This window comes from Quercus lobata, chromosome 11 (assembly GCF_001633185.2).
Source record: "Quercus lobata isolate SW786 chromosome 11, ValleyOak3.0 Primary Assembly, whole genome shotgun sequence".
Taxonomy (NCBI): Eukaryota; Viridiplantae; Streptophyta; class Magnoliopsida; order Fagales; family Fagaceae; genus Quercus; species Quercus lobata.
The window spans coordinates 36273920-36285335 of NC_044914.1; positions in this window are offsets into that span (position 1 = coordinate 36273920).

Sequence of the window (11416 nt, forward strand, 5' to 3'; positions counted from 1 at the left end):
AAACATCTTCCCATCCCCATCATGCACATAAATCCGTTTGATCATCTCTGCCTCCCATGGTAGAAAGCATCTCTCCAACAAACCCGGATCCCACACTCTTGTATTTGGATAGAATAATTCATGCACTCTATTGATCTCTGCGCCTTGCCGAGGAGAAACAACCTTGCTCTGTCCCTGTTCAGGCAGCCGTCTATGGTTCCATATATCAATAAATAATCCGTTTCCCACCCTCCATATAGCACCTCTATTGATGACCTCACAGGCTTGCAAAATACTTCGCCACGCAAAGGAGCAATTAGGATGGACCGAAGCATCCAAAATATTACCATGAGGGAAATATTTAGCACTAAAAACTCGATAAAGCAAAGTATCCTTATTGTGAAATAATCGCTAGACCTGTTTAGCCAACAAAGCATTATTGAATTTCTGAATATCTCTGAACCCCATACCTCCAACAGATTTAGAAGAACACAAAGAACTCCAATTGACCTAGTGAATCTTCTTCGAGTCCCCTTGCCCCCACAAAAACTTTCGAATCATGGCTTCTATATCTTTACACAGGCTTACTGGCAATTTAAAAACACTCATGGAATACGTGGGAATGGATTGAACCACTGCCTTGATCATGACCTCCTTACCAGCTTGTGAGAGAAGCTTCTCTTTCCACCCTTGCATTCTCGCCCATATTCTCTCTTTGATTTGTGTAAAACAAGCTTTCTTTGCCCTACCAACAAAGGAAGGAAGCCCCAAATATTTCTCATAGTGTTGAATTGCAGGAACATCTAGAGAAGATTTAATTGCCTCTTGCATCTGAGCATCTGTATTCTTGCTAAAGAACAGGGTAGTTTTATCCTTGTTGATAGCTTGACCGGAAGCTCTTTCATAACAAGCTAAGATATCCTGGATTTTTTCACACTCCTCCAAGGTGGCTCTACAAAATAACACACAATCGTCTGCTAAAAAGAGATGAGTGAGTTTAGGTCCATTCCTACATATAGAAAAACCATGAATGTCCCCATGTGTGGCTGCACTCCTAAGAATGGCATTAAGACCTTCTGCACAAAACAGAAACAAATATGGCAAAAGAGGATCTCCTTGCCTCAACCCCCTAGTAGGCTGGATTACACCTTTTGGCTCACCATTGACTAGTATAGAATATGAAACTGTACTAACACATTCCATAATCAAAGCCACCCAAGACTCCTAAAACCCATCTTTAACAGAATACTCTTCAGAATAATCCACTCCACCCTGTCATATGCTTTACTCATATCCAATTTTAGTGCCATAAAACCATTCTTCCCCGTACAACTATTCTTCATGTGGTGCAAAGTTTCAAAAGCAATAAGAATATTATCTGTAATCAATCTATCAGCAACGAAAGCACTCTGAGTTTCAGAGATAATAGAGTTTAGTATAGGCTTAAGACGGTTAGCAATAACTTTACTAACTATCTTATAAATCACATTACAAAGACTAATAGGTCTAAACTCAGTTACTCTCTTAGGATTTTTAACTTTGGGAATTAGAGTAATAAAATTATTGTTTCTTAATATATTAAGATGCAATTATCTACCAACAAAAACAAAAGACTATTTTTTTTTTTGTATCTCTATTTGTCGCCCATTCCTTACTGTTGCCCCACTACTAACAAACAGTCAAAGTATCAATCACCAAACAATATTATATTTTCTCTACGGACTCTTCTCTTTCTATATATTATAGCTTTATTCTAAGGAGTTGAATTTTGTTCTGGAGATCATTTCACATAATATTTTGGTATTAGTGTATACCGGAACATTGCTTCGAAATAACGCACCTGATATATATAGGTTTTTATTTATTTATTTATTTATTTATACACCAAACAGTCAAAGTGTAAAACACTAAACAATATTATATTTTCTCTACAGACTCTTCTCTCTCTATATATGATAGCTTTATTCTAAGGTTTTAAATTTCGTTTTGGAGATCATTCCATAAAATATTTCATTACTAGTGTATATCGGTGCACTATTCCGAAATAACGCACAGGATATATATAGGTATTTATTTATTTAAGTTTTAATAAAATAAAATAGATTGATCATAAAATATTATATATATATTTTTTGGTATTTTTGTAAATAAGCGAAGACCTTAAGGGTATTTGTAAAGTAGATACTTTCCAATAAGTTTCCAAACTCACCCACATCAGTGGGTGTAAAATTGTGTATTTATGCAGAATTGCTACAGTAACCATGCATATATGCACAATTACTGTAGTATGTGCATTTAACATTTTAATACTTTTTCCTCTCTCCTTGTCTCTGCTTTCACTCTTACTCTTACTTGACTCTCTCATTGTCTCTACTCTCACCTCACCTTACTCTCCCACCATATTAGCCAAATTGAAATCCCAAAAACTTATAGAGCATGAACATGAGAGAAGGTAATGAAAGAAAATTTTCCAAAACAAAGATTAAAGACTGATAATCAGAGATGAAGTTGCAGATTTGTTTGGCGAGAGAGAGAGAGAGAGGCCATGAGTGAGAAAATAATAAAAAAATGGTAAAAGAATGAATATTTTATTGAATAAATGTATAGAATAGATAGACTGATGTGGGTTGTAAGGACCCGTTTCGCAGCCCAAGCCCAAGATGTATGATCCTGGCCTAGTAAGCCTAGTACAATGAATTTGTAGAGAGTGGGTCAAAGAACTAGGCCTTAGCGAGTTGGACAATGGCTAGTACTGGATTAAATGACAATCAAACACAAATAAGAGATTTTGATATCAATGGATTTATAGTCCGAGGAGGTTTCACTTTTATAAATTGATCACAATTGGGTCTAAGTACAATTTGGATTGCTACAGTGTTCTCTCTCTACCTCACGAAGGGTCTTTTACATTATATAGTTCCCCCTGGACCATTTTGATCCTACACTTGTTGATCATTTGAGCCTTCACTTGAGTGCCTGTCCCATTAGACACGCTTTTTGGTTTTCTGTGAGTTGTGGTAGCCAAGACAACACTGTTCAGGGGTCTCCTCAACATAAATGCGGCCAGGAAAGTAGCTGCAGTGCATTCAATGCGGTGGTACCAGCTTTCCCTAAGATATTTCTGAGGTCTCATTGTCCTTAGATGTTCATGATACAGATCTTTATCACTGGAGCTTCCTGGAAGGTCATCGTGATTGTTGGAAAACGTATTTGAGACGTACTTATCATATCTAAGGAGATATTCCTCCTCGGACTATCCTCCTATCTGTATTTCGCTCATTGAGTCCTGGGTTTGAACCATTCATTATCATTCACTCGTCCTCAGATTGCTCACCTTCTCAGTCAAGGCCCAATACATGATTTGGGCTTTTAACCCTACAATAGCCCCTCAAAAATTCGGTTTTTTCCTCTCATTTGAGGAGAAAAGTGGGGTTTTGATTTTTCTGGCATTAATAGTATTCTGTCCCTTGACTTGCACATGTGGGAGTGCCATTTATGCATCCCATGATTGCTACTAACGCTTCGAAGCTCGTGAGGCGTCATTAATTGCACCAGGCAGTGTGTTTTTCCCCTTATCCAACGGTTAGACGCTAATCCAATGGCTGGTATTTCTCATTGGGTTTTAAGTGGGATAACTCCCACCCAATTTCGTCCTTTAAATAGAGCATCCGGGGAAATCATTTTCCTCATTTTACAAGTCTTCAAACTCTCTAGAGATCCTAAGCATTCAAACTCACAAAGTTTCCTAAGTGACTAGACTTCCCATACCTTTCCTTCGAGAAATCCTTGAAAATTTTCTAAAAGTTTCAGGGATTTACGCACATCTTAGTTCTTGTAAGTTTCTATTTCTTTAAATTTTTCTTTTTCTCCTCGGCCTGTCTTCTCGGCCTTCTAGTTCTTAATTCGCCCTTTATCATTTTTAGTCGTTCCCCTTTTAACTTGTCCAGATGGGTAGATTCAAGTATTTAGTAAACTCTCCTTCCAAAATAGAGGCCTTTAAGAATAGATACCACATTTCGCGGGAGGTTGTTCTATGATATTGTTCCCCAGAACAAATAGTGTTACATAGAGAAGAGGGGGAAGTCATCATCCCTATGATAGCTTCCATAGAAGGGGGAATGACTCTCTCCATGGGTAGGATAACACGAGATTACCTTATCAACCATAGGATATGCCCCCATCAATGTGCGTCTAACCTATTTAGGGTCTTAGGTAGTGTTGATGCTCTCAACAAGCATTTGCGCTTGGGGCTCACCTGGCATGATGTGGTTCACATGTACGAGTGCCACTCCTTAAAAAACGCGGGATTTTATCTCAAGTCCTGATCTGATGTCGTCAGACTAGTATCATGCTTGCCTAAATCTAACAAGGGTATGAAAGACGACTATCTGATAGCTTTGAATGCATGGCATGATGGCCTTCACTGCCCAGTCCGAGAGGGAGAGCCAGGTGGGGTACCTTAAAGTTAGGTTCCTTAGCAAGAGATTTAGATTCTTTAACCCTAACCATGTCGTTATTTCCCTTTCACTTTGCTTTCTTTTGATGATGGATTTTAACTTTCTAACCACGTTTTGCCTCTCGGCTATTTTTGCATATAAGAGGCACGTAGCTCCTAAGCTTAGCCACACCAACGTTGCCACTCTCAACTACTTACTAAGATCCGAAATCTTTGTAAGTGAAGACAGACAGCTAAGAGCCGTCCACCTAATTTTGGACTTCCAGCCAATCTCGGAGATATATCAAGACGTCGGCAACGCCATAAGAGCGGGTGACCCAAGGTTGGCTCGGATTGACGTTTTATGGCCAAATTTCTTAGCCCGAGATGATCTTCCACCAGTTGCACTGCCACTTCAACGAATTCTACTTGAAGCAGCAGCAGCACTTGAGGAGGAAATTGCCTCTTCACTTTTATAACTAGAGGAGGAGATAGACAAATTCCACTTCGAAGAAGAAGAGAACCCAGGGGTTCCTATAGTTACCATCTCGGACGCTGAGGGTGAAACTGACAGGCACTTTGGTGTTCACGTCCTTATTTTGGTGATTACTCGCCCAGACAGCTCCTCTAAAGAAGAGGAAGACGGGATGGCATTGAACAAGGGAAACAAGAGCTTAAGGGACCTCATGGCGGCCCAGAATAAAATGTCAACTTCAAAGGAAGCCACCAAGTCCCAAGTTCCACCCACACTTCCTCCTCCCCCTCCCTCACTTCTTGTCGACCTTGGACTGAAAGTTATTCCCGATCTGAAAAAGAAAAGGCCAGTTCAGGAGCTCGAAAAAGGAGAGGTAGGCTCTCAAAAGGGGGCTAAGCAGCAGAAGGTGGCCAAAGATCCTCGGGATAAGAGTTCTTCTTCTGTTGATAGCCGGGAGGAGCAAAATAGGGCCGATGTGCGCCTCTTGCAACGCCTTTGGTCTCCTCGGCTCGGGGTGGATGGGGCTGCCATCCCTTGGAATGCCTCAGTCAGGGACTTCCAATGGGGGCGAGTGGGCTACCTTGCTGAAGCCTTGGAGCAACCTCTTCTCCTCCTGAAAGATATGGAGGCGTACAGGCACTTTAAGCAAAACGACCTCTTCTTGTCTCTAAAGAGAGACCTTGCTATGGTAAGCAGTCTATGACATCTTTGAATTTCAATGCTAAGCTTTGCTTTTGTTCTTTCCCTATTTTTTTTACTTAGATGATTCTTCTGTTGTTTTTGCGCAGGTTGCTTAACAAATTTTTGTGGCCAAGGAGTGGGTGCGCGACACCCGTAATGAGGCTAACGTTGCGGATCTCGCTCGTGCTAATGTTGAAAAGTCCTTGGGGGCTCTTAAACAGGAACAGGCTAAGCTGTCCGAGAAGCTCAAAGAGGTGGACCAAGCCCGTCGGAGTACTAAGGCGGTTCTAAAGACTGTGGAATGGTAGGCCAAGGATCAACACCAAAAGCTGCACCTGACTGAGATTGATCTGACTACCGAAAGGCAGCTGGTCATGGATCTCAAGGCCGGGTTGTGGAAGACCAGGGAAGCGGCTGAACTGGCCAAGGAGGCAATTGAGGTTGAGAAAAAGGCCTCTTATCAACTTGGCGTGGAAGAGACGGAGATTTGGCTTGTCGAGGAGCTCTCTGAGGTATGCAGGGATTACTGTGATGTGACATGGGATAAGGCCCTTAGCTCTGCAAGTGTCCCTGTAGACTCTACTCTAAGGCAGCCGGGGAGCATATACTACCATCTAGACATCCGTGAAGCCCCCGGTGCCATCCCCTCTTCTACTGCCATCCCCCTAAACACTTCTAAGTAGCCCTTGGCTATCCAAGATGCTCTCCCTCCCCCTGAGGCTTCGAAGGGATCCAGCCAGGCTGGTGATCAAAGCCAGGGGGTTGAGGGAGGTAAAGACAAGGGTAATGGTAAGGAGAAAAAGCCCTCCTCAGAAGCCAAGAATGCCATCGAGGAAAAGGAAGCTATAGCAAAGGCGAAGGAAGCGGAGGCCAAGACCAAAGAAGCTGATCCTAAGGCCAAGGATGCTCCTACCTCCCAACCGAGCCAGAAGAAAGATCCTCCCGCTCCCAAGTCAAAGGCTTAGCACTTAGGATTTTCTTGTAGTTTTTTTTTTTTTTTGGTAGTGGTACTCTGGCATTGAATATAATGTATTCCCCTTCTTGTTTAATGAAAACATTTTTCTCTTTATCTCTTGTTCTTTTTCTTTATGTACTTTGAAGCTTATCATTATCATACATAGCATTGAACTGTTGTTACTGTGCCTTCAATAAAGGTCAATAATAATATGCTGCTAATAATCTAAGTAATTTGATCAAGTGCCAGAAACAAAGTTATGTATCACACTTTTGTCTTGTGAATTGAACCTTCTATAATGAAGGTTGAAATTGATAAACTTATACTTTGTAAGGGAAAATAAAAGAGGCAAACAACCTGCATCTTGCTCATCACTTATGTTAATAAATAGAAACTTCAGCTTACTTAAAGTTTTCAATTCGAGGATTTGAACATAACCTTGGATTTGTTTTGACAGTTGGTGAAAAACAAATAGGTGTTACAGAGTATTGATTTCTCAAAAGTATGTGGTCCGAAAAGCCAGACACAACTTAAGATCTTCTTAACACTTAGAAAAGAGTGAATAAATGTCATTGGGTGTTAATTTTACCAAAGCATGTGGTTCGAGGAGCCTGACATAACTTAGGTTTTGTTTAACATTTAGAAAAGAGTGAATAAATGTCATTAAGTGTTAATTTTACCAAAGCATGTGGTCCAAGGAGCCTGACATAACTTAGGTTCTGTTTAGCACTTAGAAAAGAGTGAATAAATGTCATTGAGTGTTAATTTCCCCAAATCATCTGGTCCGAGGACCTAGGCATGACTAAGGTTCTGTTTAAACACTTATATAGATGTCATTGAGTGTTAATTTCCCCAAAACATCTAGTCCGAGGACTCAAGCATGACTAAGGTTCTGTTTAAACAATTATATAGATGTCATTGAGTGTTAATTTCTCCAAAGCATCTGGTCCGAGGATTTAGGCATGACTAAGGTTCTATTTAAACACTTATATAGGATGGATAAAGGGAAGTACAATGCCTTTATACAATAAATGAACATATTAACAAAGGAAACTTTCATTAATAATAATACATTTTTAGGTTGTTTACATTCCAAGGGCGCGGTATTACATGCTCATCTAAGTCTTCTAGAAAATATGCTTCTATACCAGCCACTAAGGTGATACGATATGATCCTTCCCAATTAGGTCCAAGCTTTTCCCATGCTGGATTCTTTGCCGTACCTAGAACTTTTCTCAACACTAGGTCACTTGGCACTAATGGTCTCAACTTTACGTTGGTATCATAACCTTGCTTGAGTTTGTGTTAGTAGTATGCCAATTGAACCTTTGCACTTTCTCTTTTTTCTTCAATAAATTCTAAGCTCTTTTCCAATGACTCATTGTTACTGCTTGGATTGAACGAGGTGGTCCTTAATGTTGGGAAGCAAGTTTCTAAAGGAATGACAGCATCGGTTCCCTAAGTCATTGAAAAGGGGGTCTCTCATGTTGACCTGCGAGGTGTAGTTCTATAAATCCATAGGACATGGGACAACTCTTTTACCTATCTTCCCTTCTCGTCATCCAGCCTTTTCTTAAGTCCGTTCACTATGACCTTGTTAACAGCCTCGGCTTGTCCATTTCCTTGAGGATAAGCTGGAGTGGAATACCTGTTTGTGATTCCATGATCACAACAGTATCTCCTGAAAGATTTTATGTCGAATTGAAGGCCATTGTCTGAGATGAGGGTACGAGGGACCCTGAACCGTGTGACAATGTTTTTCCAAACAAATTTCTTGGCATCCACGTCCCTGATATTTGCCAAAGGTTTAGCTTTAACCCACTTGGTGAAGTAGTCCATGCCGACCAGCAAATATCTCTTGTTTCCTACTACTTTAGGGAAAGGGCCAACGATATCTAAGCCTCATTGAGCAAATGGCCAAGAGCTGGATAGGGGGTTAAGGACTCCTCTTGGCTGATGTATATTTGGTGCAAATCTTTGGCACTGATCACACTTCTTCACATATTCTTGGACTTCTTTCTGCATATTTGGCCACCAATAGCTTTGAGTGATGGCTCCGTGAGACAAAGATCTTCCTCTTGTATGGCTTCCACAAATCCTTTCATGTAACTCCTTAAGGAGTAGCTCCAACGCTTCAGGGTGAATGCAGAGTAGGTATGGCCCAAAAAAAAAAGCTTATACAGTTTTTGGTCCTCGGATAGCTAGAAACAAGGCGCTTTTCTCCATACTTTGTCAACCTCTGATTTATCCTCCGCAAGATGTCCTCTCTCAGGAATAGTACTATGGGATCCATCCAGCTAGGCCCTACTCTGACTTGGTGAATATGGACCATCTTTCCCTTAACCTCTGTGGGTTTGCACAAGTCTTTTATAAGGATAACTCGAGGTAAGCTCTTCTCCAAGGAGGTTGCAAGCGTGGCTAGGGAATCAGCATGTGTGTTTCCACTTCTAGGGATGTGCAGTAGGTTGAATGATTCAAATCTTGGTTGCAAATGCTTAACTTGACTTAAGTACCATTGTATTCTCTCATCTCTTACTTCTAATTCGCCCTTCACTTGGCCAACGACCAGTCTTGAGTCCAAAAACATCTTTACTACCTTTCCTCCCATTCTTTGAACTATGGACATTCCTTCCAGCAAAGTTTCATATTCAGCCTCATTATTTGTAGTCGAGAAGCCTAGTCTTAGTGACTTTTCAATAGTAATTTGTTCAGGAGAAACCAGAACTAGCCCTACTCTGGAGCCCTTTTGATTTGCTACACCATCAACATATATCTTCCAGAATGAAGGTTCTTGCAGGGAGATTGTACCAACTGATTTTCCATCCATGTTCTGTGTCGCTGCCATTTCTTCTAATAGGGGTTCAGTGAACTCGACCACCAAGTCCGCCAGGACCCTTGACAGAGGTACGAGGCATGTACTTAATGTCAAAAGCCCCTAGGACTGTGCCCCATTTAGAAATCCTTCCCCTGTAGTCGGCACTTTGAAGTACAGCCCTGAGTGGAAGTTGAGTCAGGACGACGATCGTATGTGCTTGGAAGTAATGGGGAAGCTTCCGTGTACCATGCACTACGGCATTTGGCTTTCTCTAGTGGTAGATAGCGAATCTCGGCCTCATGTAGTGACTTGCTCATATAGTAGACTGGCCGTTGTATGCTTGCTCCCTCCCAAGTGCAGGAGATCGTAGTAATATAATTCTCGGAGTACTGAGGTCGAACCACAAAGAGTGGGGTAAATTCAAAGACAATGTAATAAAAAAAACTTTTGGTGAAGATGAAGAATAATTTTTGTTTGGTAATTGTAAACAAGAATAACAATGATAACTTATTTAAATCAATAATGTAAATACTAGGGCATCAGGGTGTTTCCCTATATCGATATGAGATTTTTTTTGATCTAGGAAAATATCTATTTCATAATTGATTGTTCTTATACAATTAAAAACTTATGATTCGGTTGAACTGAGACAATTCAAGAACGCATGATAATCTCGATTAATAATGCGGTTAGAAAAGTTTTCAGAAAAACCCATTTACTTTAAAACCTGATTTCTATTTGAAACTATTAGAAATTCATCTAAATAGTAAGAAAAACATGATTGAACTTATTGAAAGCATGGAAGAACTAATACATCAAAAGAAATCTAATTGAACAATCAAATATGTTATTGATAAAATCCTAGAAAGAATCACATTGAATATTCATACCGTATAGAAGAAACATAACCCCTAGCCCTAGCAAAGAGTTTAGACTACCATTAGAGGAAGAAAAATACAAGATTTTCTCTCCAAAATTCGTTCTGCACAGCCTCCCTTCAAAACCCTAATGTCTAAGTGTCCAAAGAAAATAAAACATTTACTATTTTAATTTCCGTCCAGGTTTACAGTAGTAATTTGTGAGTTAATTTCGGCCATCAAAAATTGAGAATTTCGAAAAACTCAAAACTGAAAAGTTGTAGATATTTAAATCACAGTTCCAACCCATCTGGCCTTGTGTCAATTGGATTTTTGAGAAGAGAGATATGCCCAAAATACTGATCAGTACTCAAATTAGATTTTTCCTTTTTAGATTTTGCCTTTTTGATTTCTTTTCTTATTTGAAGCTTCCAATCATGGTAGACGATCCCAGCACTCCAGCTGCACCTCCTTAGACATTTAAGCATGGTCCTTTAGCTCCACTTTAATTCTATTTTGGCCTCCATTCTCTCACAAATTCCTGTAAACTCATATTTCTCACGTAATTTCTTGAAAGTAGAAAATTACACACAATGAATAGCATTTTATTCAAGAAATTATGTAAAGATAAATAATAGGGACTAATGCAAATGGCTTAATTATACAAATAAAGTATAATAATAAGGAGATAACGCCCATATAAATATATAACAAATATACATTTTAAGGCGTTATCATTGTACGCCACTGTCAACTCGTATCAACACCAAACTCACAACATGAGGGGCCATAGCAATATAAGCAAATAGAACTTCTTCCATCTTAGGACTAGACATGATAGGTGGATGAGAGAGATATTCCTTAAGCTGCTGGAAGGCCAAAGCACATATTTCGGTCCACTCAAATCCCTTCCATTTATTTATCAATAGGAAGAAGGGTCTGCATCTATCTGCTGACTGAGAGATAAATCGGTTTAAGGCAGTAGTCATTCCAGTTAGCTTTTGAACTTCTTTGGGATTCTGAGGTGGTTGTAAACTATTTATTGCCTTAACCTGGTTATGATTAACCTCGATTCCCCGGTGAGTCACCATATAGCCCAGAAACTTGCTTGATCCCACACCAAAAAAGCACTTGGAAGCGTTAAGGCGTAGCTTGTGTTTCCTCAGAATTTCAAAAATGTTTCTGAGGTCTCCCACATACTAAGACAACACCTTGCTCT